Here is a 16668-nt window from a genome sequence, read left to right on the forward strand (position 1 = left end):
ATAGATTCAAAAACAGTTTGCACTTTATCCACAGAGCTCCTCTATTGTCTTTTCATGTGTGGGGTGAAGGGGAGTAGAGAAAAGGTCTTAGTGGGGGGGCATACACATACCCACACATCTACAGATAAAAATACAAAAAAATTTTTTCTTACAAAATGCTTAGAACAGTCTAAGTGCCTAAGGTGAAGGTCTCCTGCCTTAAGAAGCTTGGTATTTCATAATTTTCTGCTTACAAAATTGAGTTTCCCATTCTCCCTCTGGCCTAAATTGCTTTCTGATGTTGAATGATATAAATAGTTGAGCAACATTAAATTAACCCCACATCTCTAAGTTAGCCAAAAGGACTAAGCACCTCTCCTTAAAGTGTCCCACAACACCACTGGGGCAAGAATACTTGAGACATTGAGTGAGAAAGGAAGAATATTCCAAACAAAAGAAATAGCAAGTTTAAACTTTGAGTCAAGAAATACAAAGTAGTTCAGAAGAGTACAGTTCATGGAAAAGAGAAATAATGAAGTTAGACAAATGGTAAAGGTCATGATGTATTTTGTAAGCCTTGTGAAAGAGTTTGGAAACCAATGACATGCATCATTAACTAAAAAGAAAAAATGTCAAGGACATTCGTACTGAGACTTAGCTTGCCAAAGAGTTCTGTGGGCATTTGAGGCATTTCAGTCTGGGCTGCTCAGATTTTGGACAGGTTGTCATCTATACTGATGGTGGCATAGATAGGTGAAGGTCTGGATACCCCAAAGAAGCATTGTTCAATACAACTTTCTATTCTGTCCAATATGGTAACCACTGGTCACATGTGGCTATCAAGAACTTGAAATGTGGCTCATGCAATAAGGTTGGTAATTAGCATTCAGGGAGGTGGATAGTAGAGGGAAACAGAGGTAGGCTTGTTGGGGAACTGATGCTGGGAATGTGGGAAGAACTCCAAAACCCCTTCCACAAATCCAGAGCAACATTAAGAACATGGGCAAGTCTAGCAACTGTAGAACATATCCACATCTAAAGAGTAAATGTGTCAAAGTCCAGAAATGAATTGCAGCACAAACAAGTAGGAGTTAAGAAGTGAGGGAAAACATGTAGGAAGGTCAGAAAACTTCTTCCGGATCTGATTCATTAGAGTAGAGTTGTTTTAGAAGGTACAGGGTGTGGTCCCCATGGATTGACCTTCACTTGTCTTAAAGGAGAAATAGACTGAAGTAAACACCCTATTGTATATGAAGAGATTAACTAACCAAGAGGAAAACAAAGTAGAGGACATCTTGAGGGCCTTTCTTCTTGTGCATCTAGAATCGTTGGCTATCTGCTAGTTACTATTTCCCACCCCAAACTGGACACCATTTATAAATGAATTTTTGTCCAGAACTATGAGAGATTACTTTAAAATTAACACTTGTTCCTGTGCCTGCTGACCTGGACTCTAAAAACATTCAGGCAACTAACAGCAAGAATTGAGGCAGGCCTGTAGGACTAATTCCTTCGCTTCTCTGGGTCTCGCCTGGTTTCCAGAGTGTAGTGGTTAACACACTTTCGCCTCACACTTCACTGGGTCACGAGTTCCTCGTAAGTAAACTGACGGGGTGGGTTTGCCCATCTCTCAAGGGGGAAAATAAGCACGGATGTATTAAAAGACAAATGTACTAAAGTCTGCTACTTTCAAACAAAATTAGATTAAAACATAAGAAAGTCAAACATGCAAAAAATAATATATTTTATAGTGGGATTTTGTTCCACAGAGAGCTAAAACTGATTTAAACTTCATAATTATGCCTCACTCTTTAGATATAATTCCTGATAATAAATTCCAGCATTTCATGCTATTCTTTAAATTTATTCTTTTTTTTATAAATGAACATACTATTAATCAGTTTAATTTTGATGTATCCAATGGAAATTAAGTGTTAACAATCTATTACATGTTTAATTATTTTTGTTTTAGTCTTAATTGTATTATTTCTTACTCTGACTTTTTATCACTCGTTTCTATATTTTTATATTTTCATTTTCCACTCATTTTTTAAATAATAAGATAAAATAGCAATAAAATATTAAAATGTTTTTGTAACATCTCAAGACAAACTAAGAGGTACTATATAAGCTATAGAAAGTGAGAGTAAGAAACTAATGCTTGTCAGCTAATCCCAAACCTCAAGATTTGGAGTGGGAAAGGTCATGTAAGCATGTCAATGCATGAATTACGAAAACACAGATGTTTTAAAAGAGAAATGTACCAAAGTCAAGAGCAATCTCTTCTGCTCCCTGTACTTCATGATCTTTTTCCTCTTAGTTCCTGGATATTTGAATGTGATGGGAAAATATGCTAGTGTACCTTCAGCAGGGAAAGTATGGATTAGAAGAGGTGGAGATTGGGCAGCACTAGTAAAGAGAAAAGGGAAAGAATACCAGTATTTACTGAGCACCACCTAGGTACTTAAGATGCACTTAATTAATTCACTTATTCTTCACAGCAACTCTTTCACTTCATTACATAGATATTTCTTTAGGAACTCCAATATGCCAGGCACTGTACTCAGTAGATACAAAGATAGACAAGACAAAGCCAGCCTCTGCCCTTGTGAAACTCATATTCCAGTACAGAAAACAAAAAGGTAAACAGACAAAAACAAATAATTAGCATAGGTACCATGACGGAAATAAAGGAGCTGAGATAGCAAGTAATAAGAGGAAACTACTACAGAGAGAAGACCAAGAAAGGCTGTTTTAAGTATTTAAGCTGTTAAGCAAAGAAAGAAATAGAGCTGTATCATGTAGGACATAGGGAAAAGAGTGAGATAGCATGTGCAAAGATCCTGGGGTAAGAACAATCCTTATATCTACTGAAGTAATTAATGGCTTGGGGGGCAAGAGTAGAAGTATTGGGAGTATTAGAGGAATATTAGAAGCATTGGTGATGGCTTAGTGGAAAGATGAGTTTTGCCTGAATTAGAAATATTAGAAATGAAGAGAAGTGAATAGTACAAGATATATTTTGGGGGTAGATTCAACAGTATTTGCCACATTTACGTATTAATATCCTCACATAACAGATGAGAAATAGCCTCAAAGATTAGGAAATTAACTAAAGCTTTTATAGTTAAGTAACTTTAAGATGGGGTTATAAACCTTACCTTCTTTAAAGCTCTTTATACTGTATCACACTCCTTAGCTTTATTATAATAATTCAAGGTCAACGTAAGTTTTATGGAGTCTTTAAAGTGGAAGTTTCTGCCAGTCTACTGGTTTTGAATTGGAATATGCTTTAATAACCTCAACAATTTATAGATTTTCAGTTCACAGATCCATAACCTTATTTCACTGGAGAGGGCACCAAATTCTACAAGCACTCCAGATGTATTTCTTCTGCACGAAACGTGAAAATGCTCTTGCATTTCTCCCAGAGATGTGCTGCATTACCAACATGCCTGTGAAAATGTTTCTGTTGACTAAAGCACCAGTCTTAGCAATTCTGAACCATATGCTGTTCTAACCATAAAGTCTAAATTGGGTAATTTGAGTGACCAACCTGTTTTGTCAGCTTTGCTAAAAATATCCCTGTATCTGCCCATATTTAAAATGGCCTGCTTGCTGATAATCTCCCACGTTGCCAAGTCAGTCAACACATGGAAAAAGCTTAAAATTAGCAGAACTTGGAATCACAAGCTCAGCCAGAAGGAACTTGCTTTTTTTTTTTTTTTTTGAGACAGAGTCTCACTCTTTTGCCTGGGCTAAAGTGAGTGCCGTGGCGTCAGCCTACCTGGGATCAAGGGATCCTCCTGCCTCAGCCTCCTGAGTAGCTGGGACTACAGGCATGTGCCACCATGGCTGGCTAATTTTTTCTATATATTTTTAGTTGTCCAATTAATTTCTTTCTATTTTTAGTAGAGAGGGGGTCTCTCTCTTGCTCAGGCTGGTTTCGAACTCCTGAGCTCAAACAATCCGCCCGCCTCGGCCTCCGATAGTGCTAACTTCTGCCATTTTAAAATACGAAGATTTAGGGGTTTGTTGTTGTTGCTGCTGCTGCTGCCGCTGTGTAACCTAATCTGATTGACTGGTACAGTTTCCTTCACATTCTTGATAGGAAGGAAAATACAAATTTTCAAGTTAAGGAAATATGACAAACAGAATAGTTGGCAGAAGGTGAGGAGGTTTGGGTTCAAGTGGACCTGGTTTTAATACTTCTTTGTACCTTACTTGTTCTCTGAACTTTCTTTTTCTCATCTGTGGAAAAGAGAAAATAGCATAAGTTTGCTATAATTTAATATGTGAATTGCTTAGAGGGATGCCAAACCACAGATGATGTCCAATGAGAACAGCTATTTTTGTGAGGGGTCGTGACAAATAGACTAAAAATCTTGATACATTCACATAGGCAGGACTGAGTCTGAAGAGACTGCAGGAATGGGAAACCTTGTCCTTCATCCTCTCAGACCCCCTCTTCTCTCCCTGCCAGCCTTGTCCTAGTGATGAGCAAGCCTTTCTGTCCCCTCTGAGTACTCTGATGCTTTCTCTGCCCTGCCCCAACTCCTCCATCACAAGCTTCTCCCAGGAAAGAATATAGAAATCACTCATTAAAATAGCTGTATTTTAACAGGAACTAAGTTAAAGGCCCAAAACTCTAATTCAGTGCTTTAGGCTTTAGGTGGAAAAAGTCAACGAGATGCATTTCACCGGAACCCAGCATGACGAAGAGGATTTGTCTAGATTGTTAGGTCCACTAAGTGGGGTAGTCTCCTGGGGAAATCTCTAGAAAAGGCTTTTATGAGGCTTCCTTTTACGACGTTGTCCAAATCTGCTGGAAAGAATACCATGATAGTTTGGCAGGGTCTTCCACGGGCTCAGGAAGAGGGACTGGCAGTACTAGTGCTGTGTGTCTGCGTTACTCTTAAAAATGTATGGAGTCTTAACATAGCATCCTCATATTAATCCTCACAGCAATCCTGCAAAAGGGCATTAAGATCATTGTCACATGGGGGAATTAAAGCTTAAAGCTCTTAAATCATTCACACAAATTCAAACAGACGATAAGAGGAAGAGTTTATATCCAAAACCAGTACCTCTGATTTCAAGTCTAATATCCTTTTCCTTTCATTATTATAGTTTTCTTTACCTGGAAAAGCAAATTCAATATCGTTTCTTGACAGAATTTTGCTATCATAGACTACGGATGTCTTTTTGTAGTCATATAATTGGGAATATGAAATTCTGTTTTCTATATATATCAAATAACTAAAAACGAGAGGAAAAAAAGACATGTAAGGGTTTAAGAAAGAAGGTACAAATATGCTCTTGAAGATGAAATTAAGGTGAGGTATCCTTTATAGTTATGTTTTCTGGCTAAGAATAATACCCACAGTTTCAGAGAATTTTCATCTTTACCTATATGAAGAATGAGCAAAGAAATAGAGGAAGATGGCAAGTTTCTAAATTTCATCATTTCTTTAAAAAATTGAAATTGCTTCCTTATGGCTAACATAATTTCTAGCATCCTATCTCAGTCCATTTTAAACATTGGAAATATCTCGAAAGTCACAGTGAAAAGCCAAGATTTGTAGCCAGACAAATCTGGGTTTGAATTCTAACTCCACTATATAAAACTATAGACCTATAGAAAGCAAGTTAATTAAGCCCTAACTTAGAGATGGGCTGAAATTTCTTATCTCTGAAATGGAAGTTTATATAACAATCTCATAGAAAAGCAGTGATTATTATATGAGATAGTGGATATAAAGAAACTATAGATTATAAATTTTTAAAAGTGTTACTTCCCTTTTCCATTTGCATTATATAGATTCTCACATTTCTAGAGATAACCTAATTCCTATGCCCAGGTAATGTACTATCAAGTGGATTTCATTCATTTATTAAGTATTTGAAATAATTGAGGAGAGAGGAAGGAGGGAAAGGAGGAAGGAGGAAAGGAGGGAAGGAAAAAATGCCTACTGAGAAAAACAATACTGAAATCAGGTGGAGACATGTTTCCTTCTCCTAATGATCTGATATTGTTCTGTGGAGAGATTGGAAGCACTTGGAGTTACTCTGCCTTTGTCCTCTTTCCACAGTAGAGACACCAGAAATATAAAACATTTTTTATAATACATCTGATAATATCACTAGAAATTGGCCATTATTTCCTAAAGCAGAACTTCTTCCTTGAAAGACTTTCAGTCCTATTTCATTTAGCATTTATTCAAGGTTGGAATTGTTACATAAATACATTTTAGGTTCACTAATCTCATCATTATGTACAATAACACAGTTTTTTTTTTTTAGACCACCACAAGATGTTCAATGTAAACCTGGAAGATAAAGAAATTTCCCAACGCCCAGTCTGGGATTGATCTTAATTGGACTTTGGCTGTGTCTATGGCATCTCAAAGTAGCTATTTCCATCCTCGCCAGAGAGGAGAGCCTCCATAGCACCGGGCAGCTATCTCCACTGTGAGCAAGGGTTAGTTTCTTACACGGTCTTGGAGTCTGAGCGAAATGCGAAATCATGGCAGGACACGGTAAGTGTTGTTAAGTGGCTCTCTGTTTCTACAATCATTAGTATATAGAAAGATACTCTAAGTAATTATAAGCATTTATTGGGGAACTGCTTTAAGAAAATTATTTGTTCAGCTGTGTACCAGATTAGTATCAGCTGAGTGTTTCATAAATACCACTGTCTGGGAAAACACAGTAAGAAGTGTTTATACAAAAAGAACTTCAGAAATATGCTTAAAGTTTCATTATTTTTCCAAAAAAAGTTGCATCACTTCCTAGAACACAAGTACATGTATTTTCAACCACTATTTTTTCTTTAAAAAGTGGGGTGGGAGTACATAAATACAGTGATGAAATCAAAAAGTACAGTCAATGGAATTTTATTGGCACAACCAAAAGGTCAGGATCAGGCTAATAATATGCACTTTAGAAACAAAACTGAACACTGTTCTGGGTGATCATGTACAGCCTGTAGAGGCCTCTAGGGCACCGAGATGAATTGGTGCCAACAACTGGACTCTGAAATCAAAGGGATTAGTAGGGGCAGTTGACTGCACCCTCGAGATGAGGCTTTTATTAATGAATAAAGGGGAAGTACAACTCTTTGTTACGTTCTTCTGAAGGTTTGTCTGTGTACAGGTCCATATTATAAATTAAAATCCCCAAATAAGCAAGTCTGATTCAAGAAGGCAACAGTGGGACCACCATTCCCCTCTGCGCTCAGTAATAGTGTCATGCACCTGTTTGCCCCCTTGTCCAAAGGACGTTGCAAATCCTTACTCATCCTCTTTTAAATGGGTAGCATCTGATTTCCCTTCAAACTTCAACCCCTAGATGAGTATGTGGCTCTAATCTGGAAACTACCAGGAAGAAATCTGAGTATTTAAAGCAGTGAAAGCAACCTGCATTGATAACAGAACTACAGGGATTCCTACAACCTTTCATCCTTTCTGAAACAAACATAGCAATTTCACTTTAATCTAATTTGATCATTTAAAATCTGATACAAACAACACGAACATCTTGTCCACTATGTGCTTTATGAACTTTGTACTATTTTTTTACAGGAAAGACTTCCAAATAATTCAGGGTCAGAAATATCAGCACTTCTGAATTGTCTTTTTTTTAATTTAATTTTTAAATTTATAACTGACACAATAATTTTACATATTTATGGGGTGCAATGTGATGTTTCAATGCATATATTTGAAATTTAATGATCAAATTGGGGTAATTACCATATCCATCATGTTAAACATTTATCATTTCTTTGTGGTGGCAACATTAAAAATATTCTGTTCTAGCTATCATGCAGTATATACAACATTGTTATTTGCTATAGTTGCCCTACCGTGTAATAGAACAGCAAAACTTATTCTTTGAACTATAACTTTATACCCATTGACCAACCTTTCCTGGTATCCCCTCCCCACTAGCCTCTAGTAACCACTGCTCTACTCTCTACTTCCATGAAATCAACTTTTTAGATTCCACATATGGGTGAGATAACATAGTGTTTTTCTTACTGTGCCTGGCTTATTTTATGTAATATAATGTCCTCTGGGTTCATCCACATTGCCTCAAACGATAGGATTTCACTGTGTTTTATGGCTAAATAGTATTCTGTTGTGTGTGTGTGTGTGTGTGTGTGTGTGTGTGTGTATGTGTGTGTATATATGTCACATTTTTTATCCATTCATCTGTAGATGATTATTGAGGTTGATTCCATATTTTTTTTTTTATTTCAGCAGATTATGGGTGTACAGATGTTTAGGTTACGTGTGTTGCCCCTGGTTCCCCCCCCACCGAAGTGCGTGTTTCAAATATGTCCATCCTTCTGGTAGTGCGCATTGCACTCCTTGTGTATACAAATACCCGTTCCCTCCTCCCTCCTCCCCCCTCCTCCCGCCGCACTCCCCGTGGTACAGATGTTTAGGTTACGTGTGCTGCCCCTGGTTCCCCCCCCCAAGTCCGTGCCTCAATAGTGCTGCAATAAACATGGGTATTGAGATGTGTCTTCAACATACTGACTTCATTTCCTTTGAATATATACCCAGTAGTGGGATGGCTAGGTCATTTAGTAGTTCCGTTTTTAGTTTTTTTGAGGATCCTTCATACTATTTTCCATAATGGCTGTACTACTTTATATTCCTACAAACCATGCATAAGAATTCCCTTTTCTCTGCTAACATTTGTTATTTTTTGTCTTTTTGATGATAGTCATTCTAATTGGGGTAAGGTGATATCTTATTGTGGTTTTGATTTGCATTTCTTGGATGATTAGTCATGTTGGGCATTGTTTATGTATCTATTAGCCATTTGTATGTCTTCTTGTGAAAAATGTCTATTCAGGTTTTTTGCCCATTTTTTAGTTGAACTCCTTGGTTTTTTGCTATTGAGTTGTTGGAGTTCCTTATATAATCTGTATATTAACTCCTTGTCAGATGCATAGTTTGCAAATACTTTCTCTCATTCTGTAGGTTGTCTTTTTACTTCATTGATTGTTTCCTTTGCTGTGCAGAAGCCTTTTAGTTTTATATAATCCCATTTGTCTATTTTGATTTTGTTGCCTGTGCTTTTGAGGTCATATTTAAAAAAAAAAATCCTTGCCCAATCTAATTTCATGAATCATTTCTCTTATCTTTTATTCTAGTAGTTTCACACTTTAGGGTTTTCCATTTAAGTGTTTAATCCATTTAGAGTTAGTTTTTGTATATGGTGAGATAGAAGTCTAGTTTCATGCTTCTGCATGTGGATATTCAGTTTTCCTAGCATTTATTGAAAAGAATGTCCTTTCTCCCATGTGTGTTCTTCGCATTTTTGTCAAAAATCTTTATTTCTGGGATCTCTAATCTGTTCCATTGGTCTACATGTCTGTTTTTATGCCAGATTCATGCTGTGTTGGTTACTATTGCTTTGTAGTATATTTTGAAATCAGGTAGTACAATGCCTTAAGCTTTATTATTTTTTCTCAGGATTGCTTTGGCTATTTGGGGTCTAATGTGGTTACATATGAATTTTGGGATCATTTATTCTATTTCTGTGAAGAATTCATTGGCATTTTGATAGGGATTGAATCTATAGATTTCTATGGGTGTTATGGACATTTTAACAATATTAATTATTCCAATCCATGCACATGGGATATCTTTCAATTTATTTGTGTCCTCTTCAATTTCTTTAATCAATGCTTTATAGATTTCTTAATTGTAGCCAGGGCTGATATATCATTAAGATTTTTATTTAATTCTTAACCCCATTAAATCCCACAAGTAACATCAGGTAAGGTATTTACAATTTTGGAGTTTAGATTTTGTTCCCTCCCTAAACCAACCAACTATTTTAAGTGGAATTTTTTCATCCCCTCCAAAATTAATATGTTGAACTCCTAACTCCCAGCACCTCAGAATGTGACCTTGTTTTAAAATAAGATAATTGCAGATACTATTAGTTAAGATGAGGTTGGGCAGGCCTCATCTTAACCTAATTACAATATGACAGGCATCCTCTAAAAAGGAGAAATTTGGATACATACAGGCACTCAGGGAGAACACTATGTGGGCATGAAGGCAGAGATGGGGAAACACATCTACAAGCCAAGGAATTCCAAATCTTGTCAACAAACTGCCAAAAGCTAGAAGAAAAGCATGGAACAGAGACTCCTTCCCAGCCCATGGAAGAAACCAACCCTGCCAATACCTTGAACTTTGACTTCCAGCCTCCAGAAATATCAGACAATACATTTCTGTTGTTTAAAACCACGCAGCATGTGGTACTTTGTTATGACAGCCCTAAGAAACTAATACTAATATACGCTAGTCACTGCTATGCCAGAAAATTAATTGTCTCATTGGCTGATTACTGATTGCTTTATTATCTCTGCTGCTGCACACTAAATGTGAATAGTTGCATATCAGTGATCCCAGGACTTAGCCTTCAGTTCATGGCCATTTTAAAAATGGATAATATCTTTAAGCATTGCCTTGGCCTTCCAAGACAAAAAAAAAAAAAAAAGGTGAGGCTTGGTAAGGGGGCAAGACAGTTTGTTATCTTCTAAAACTTTCCTTCAAAAAATATTATAGCAGATCTCTGGATACATTCCAGTATTGAAAGACATTTTGACAGAAGTGTAAGCTTCAACGATAAATAGTCAAAGCCAGTGGGGCATTCAACCAATATCATTAAGGCAGTAGCAAAGAAGCAGCAGAAATTCAATAGGAAAATAAATAACAAAGAATCTTTGCTATCAGAAAGGAGACAGGGGAGTGAGCTTGATCAGTTGGGAAATTAAAAGGGAGCCACAGAAGTAAACTTCTCCTTAGGAAATAGAAAAGGAGATAGTGCTGTCAAGGGAAGAGCAGCGATCAGCTCCTGGATTTCAGTCAAGCCCTTTCTAGTCCTGGGAGAATTTGGACCAGGATAATTTCCTAATCTGTAGCTACAATCCCAAATTTCAGCTCTCTGGGCCACATTTGACAAATGCAGATCTCAAATTTTAGTATGGATGAGGATCACCAGAGGGCTTCTGAAACATAGATTGCTGCCCCTTCTCTGTCCCTACCCCAGAGTTTTTGATTCAGTAGGTCTGGAGTAAGCCCAAGGATTTGCCTTCTAACAAGTTCCCAGGTAACGCTGATGCTGCTGGTCTGTGGGCAATACTTGAAGTACCACTGGACTATATCAATCTTTGCAAACCTGCCTGATGAGAAGAATCACCTGGGAGGAGCTTATTTAAAGTAACATAAAATTCTCAGCCCTATGCCCAACTTTCTGACTCAACCTCCAGGGAAGGGAACAGGATTTTCTATTTTAACAATCCCTGGGTAATTGGTATGATTAGGCAAGTTTGGGAAATGCTACACCAAATGTCCATGAGTTCCCTTTTAGCATCTGCCATTTTTCCAGGTAGCACCAATGGGTTTTGCAATATGACGATAGCTGCGCGGTAAGTTAAGAGTAGCACAACTGCTAGGTCTGTAACTTGAATGTTCTGGCCTTATAGGCTGACTGCAGCACCCTGCTCCTTTTTATGAACGGGTGCCCTGGGAGACCATCTCCCTTAGTACCAACTAGCCCTGATATCATGATGTAGTCCAGAGGCACTCGGAAGCCGGCCCTGAAATAGGCTTCATTGGTAACCCTCTGCTTCTCTTTGCTCTTTCTTATCACATAACACACATCTTTATTTGAATACTAATGGTGGCTCTAGCCTCAGGCTGTTTCCTCTTAACTCTGAAAGTACTTATTTGTCAGTTATGCTCTGGGAGTTTTATTTCAAAACCACTTTCTCATTTTTGGCAGGAATATTCTTGCTGCCACCTGTAGAGGAAATCCCATTGGTTCAGGAGCTGGCTAAAGATACTTCAAGTTAACTCTTTAAAGAATGGTTGGAAATTTGCAAAGGGATTGTAGTAAAATTCCTTGGGGCCCTATTATGCCCATATGCTACTTTGGGGCACATATAATTCCTATCTCTCAGATCCCAATTCTATCCACAAATTCAAAGTTGAGGCGTCCTGTAAATGGCTTTCTTTGGTCCACCTTTGCCTTTTGGGGATTTATAGCAGTCTTAAAAATAAAGGCCTTACATACCTTGGTCTAACTTTTGCAACAAGAATACAAGTTAGGTGTTACTCTATTTTACAAGTAAGGAAATTAAGGATAAGCAAGATTAGATATAGATTAGATATAGAATATAGATTCAATCACACAACTGCCTAGTGTCAGTCAGTTTTCAAACCCATGGCTGCCCAACTTCAAAGGCTGAGCTCCTTTTAAAAGACTACACTATTCTTCCTTTGAAGAAATGCTGGATCAAGTTGGAAAGCAACATTTTTAATTTGTTATGTTTCCTTGGAGTTTCCAAGATTGAGTTTAAACCTCCATGAAGTGAAATAAGTTTGTGGCACTCATTCTCAGTTTTGTTTGCTATCTCCACAGAATCTCTACCTGCTTCAAGTATAATACAAAATCAGTTCTGTCTGTGGCTGGAAAGCCATCAATTGGATGGTTATTCAGAAAGTGTGGCTAATTATCTGTTTTAAGCAACAAAAGGATAGTTTGGGCCTTGAATTATCTAGAATTATTGCTTTCATGGTTGATTGTGGCATATCTTCTTTCTGTTCTTTCTTTCACCAGCAGGGATTTGTTCAGTACCAGCTCTATGCCATACACCACAACAGACACACCAGGTACAAAAAAGGAAAACATAGTCTCCACCTTGGATAGCAAAGAAGATGGACAAATAAACCAACAAACTAAACACTGAGAGATGTTTTCTCAAGAAAGAAGGTTTCCTGGAGGAAGTGGTACTTGAGTGGAAACTTGAAAGATGAGTTAGTGTTAGTCATGTACAGAAGAGGAGAAGGGAGTACTCAGTACCGAAGGAACAGCATGTGCAAAGCACACGGACATGAGATAGCAGTTTGGCATTGCTGAAAAACAAGATGGATACGGAAGAGAAGATCAGAGCTTCAGCAGAGACAACGTTGTAGAAAGCTCTGTGGACTAAATTTAGTTGTTTTAACTTTATCTTGAAGATCATGGAAAAATATTAAAGAAATTAAGAAAGGAAAGAACAAACAGATTTGTATTTTATTAACCAAATATCACTCTGTAACCAGGTATGGAAGATAATTGGAGGGCCCAAGATCAGAGGCAGGACACCTGTTACTGAGGTCATTTAGATGGGAAATGATGGAGGCCTAGATTTAGATTATGGCAGTGAAAATGGAGTGGCAGAATTGAGAAATACCAGTAGAATTAATAGAACTTAAAGGATGAAGTGGGTGCAATGGCTCACTCCTATAATCCCAGCTACTCAGAAAGCTGAGGCAGGAGGCTAGCTTGAGGCCAGGAGTTCAAGATTAGCCTGGGTAACATAGCAAGACTCCATCTCTTTAAAAAATCCATAAAGGATGGTTAGATACATAGAAAGGAGATTAATTCAATCTTTTAATTTATTTTTCACTTTTTTCCAAGTCTTTATAGCAGAAACGGGAACTTGAAATGTTCCCAACACATAGAAATAATAAATACTCAAGGTGATGGATACCCCAAATACCCTGACTTGATCATCACACATTCTATGCATGCAACAAAATATCACATGTACCCTATAAATATGTAAAATATTATGTAACAATAAAAATATAAGTAAATAAATAAAAGAATACATTACTACCCTTTTCCCATTCACCTCATAGTTTCCTAGTATGACATTTACGTAATTTTGCTTGAAAACCTATTTGTTATTGTTTACCAGCAGCGGCAGCGGCAGCATCTCCCTGCCCCCACCACAGTCAGTAAGTATTCATGGAGCATCTACAACTAAGCTATACTTTTTCCAGTCTTATAACAAATTTATATCTCACTGTTTTATTTCACATTTTTATTAGCATTCTTTACTTTAAGCCTGTATTTTTAATAATATTGTCATTTTTTAGTGTGTATTTTCTTCCACCCTTCTTGGGCCATCGTATTTCTGCTTCTTACTTAAGTTCTTAGGTTTTTTATGTGTACCTGCAACTTTACAGCTTATTATTTTCTCAAAGGAATGCTCCATAAGTATTTCTTATGTAATTCCAAGGCATTTAAAGAGATTTAGCATTTGAGTTACAAGTTAAATCAATAAACTGTTTGATTAAAACCATAATCAGCAATCACCAGCTTTCATTAAGACTTCAACTAAAGACTGTTATCATTTACTAGGGCTCTGGTGTCCTTATTTCTGAAAAGAGAATACTATTCTTTTCTCAAAGTAGTAGTAAAATGTATAAAAAATGTCCTCATATATGCAAATTATGTTCATTTTATTTTGCAGGCTATATATCTTCTATAATATCTTCATTTGCCCATAGGTGTAGAGTTAAAATTCAGCTCCTATGCCAAGGTAAGAAATAGCCAGCCAGATAGCTGGCTAAGAAACAAGTTATTTTATACATAAGCTTATATTTCTCTCATTTTTTTCCAATAGCAACCCTCCCATATTCAAAAAATATTTACAACTGTTTTCTTTAAGAAGTCTGAAAGAGACTTCCTTGTACTATTCAAATTTAAAGACTGACCAAAATAGCACATATCAAAAAGGAAAAGTAAATAGAGAATCAACTGCCAACTAAATGCACCCTTACCCATCGTGTGACACCACCCAGTTGTCTTAAGCATCACTCATATATATTGCAGTCTGGTCACTTAGGCTATCCATCAAGTTTTTATTGAGCAATTTCTATGTGCTTAGCACTGACTGTGCTAGGCTCTGTAGATACAAGAGATATATAAAGCACAGGTCCTGCCCACAAGGAGCTTACAATGTGGTTGAGTATTTTTTTAAAAACTACAAAAGCTCTCAAAAATATATATTGCACAAATTATTTTTGTATACAAAAAGCATTTCAGCTAATGAAAATAATGAGAAATAAAGAAACACTTTTATCCATAGGATGAGCCTAGAGATATTTTGAATTAACAAAATATTCAGTAAAATCCTGGATTACCAAAAAATATGAGTACAAATATTTTTAAGACAGAAATTAAATATTTAAGTAGTCATAGTAACTAAAAATATAACAGGATATATTTTATACATATCTTTAAGATACCTATATAATGACAATTATCTGAATGAGTTAGGATGTTGAAAAAAATGAGGATGTTGAAAAAAAATTTTATCCCTTAGATAGTTTATATCATTTCCTCAAAACCTTTATTTGATTATTTATTTAATTTTTAAAAGTTTTTCTTATAGGTAGTAAAAAGGCATGCCAATTCAACTGTCTGAATTTTCATATATTTTGTGGACCACTGTAAATAACTGTAGGACACACACACACACACACACACATGTACATGTGAAAGATAATGACTCTACTTTTCTCCTCCCTCGTTGTAAGAATTTGGATGGAATTCTGATGAAAACTGAATCTTCTAAACCTAATATTCCCTGTTCTCTTTGGCTCTAACATCTTGGCATGGCTTGACATGCCTCTTCACATTACCCTGGCCCAATCTCTCTCGGGAACAGCACAGCTGGGTTTTTTGTTTGTTTATTTGTTTTTTTTCTTTCATACTGGGTTGCTCTAGGGTTGGATGGAAGCACTGGTGCTGCAACTGGATGGGTGTTAGAGTAGGCAGGAGTTCATTTCTTCCAATGCAAAAGTCATAGGTCTAAAATTACATATAATATATTATATATATATGAAATAATAAAAAAATATATATAGAGAGAGAGTCAAGAACCATGTCTGCACAGCCCACTTATAAAACATGTTAATGTTACATATTTCTTTGCATATATATCTCATAGGGCTTTACAGTAGTTACCATAATTACAATTAAACTGTGGATCAGGCACCATTTGTCCTCCTGTAACATTTTTTGGCAGAGTTCCTAAGGAACTTATTTTATTTGAGGTTTAGTTTTGTCCTCATTATAATCTCATTGCATAATAATGAGAATCTGTGTTTATTGAAGATAATAACAAAAATAAAGACAAAAGTATTTGTTAAAAATCACTAAGTGTGTTGCTGAATCATGATCCACAATATTTGAGCACATACATATATAACAGAATTTATTATTTTAAGTGAAGTTAGTACGCAATGGATACATTTCTGTGGATTCTAAACAGAAGTATCCTCTGTATCTTCCACTCAGTTTTGCTGTGAATCTAAAACTGCTTTAAAAACTAAAGTCTGTTTTTAAAAACAGTATCATAGGTATTTTATACTGACATATACTTTCCCTCCATCAGAATTCAAGCTAATTGGACAAAGATCATTCCTTATTTTATGAAAAATATCTTGGCCAAATAGTGATTATTTTTAAAATTCTTTCAATTATTTTATTAATTATTACTTTTACAAGAAGAGCTTTCATAAACATTATTATATAAAACTGCATGTGATTATTCTGCCTGGATATAGACATTTTTAAATCAGGGGAGCTTAACATGAAATTTTCCATCTTGAACAACAACATGGAAATAATTTCTGTCACATTCATTTAAATTTTCACCTGATAATCTTGTATATAAATGTTACCTTTGCTGATAATTTACTAAATAAATAGCATCTTTCTAGGTGTCAAACACTGTGGTAGTGCTAAGAGACCTATCAAAAAAATATAAGAAATGGGTTCTATCCACCACAAATTAGAGTTTTGTCAAGGGAAAAA

The 16668-nt window shown here is 36.2% G+C and overlaps 1 protein-coding gene across 1 annotated transcript in view; it reads right to left on the bottom strand.

The window, feature by feature from the left end:
• Positions 1-16668, bottom strand: part of PTGER3 (prostaglandin E receptor 3 (subtype EP3)) — a 219951-nt gene that overhangs the window by 131354 nt on the left and 71929 nt on the right. The window lies entirely within an intron of this gene.

This window comes from Propithecus coquereli, unplaced genomic scaffold, assembly GCF_000956105.1.
Source record: "Propithecus coquereli isolate 6110/MARCELLA unplaced genomic scaffold, Pcoq_1.0 Scaffold144, whole genome shotgun sequence".
Taxonomy (NCBI): domain Eukaryota; kingdom Metazoa; phylum Chordata; class Mammalia; order Primates; family Indriidae; genus Propithecus; species Propithecus coquereli.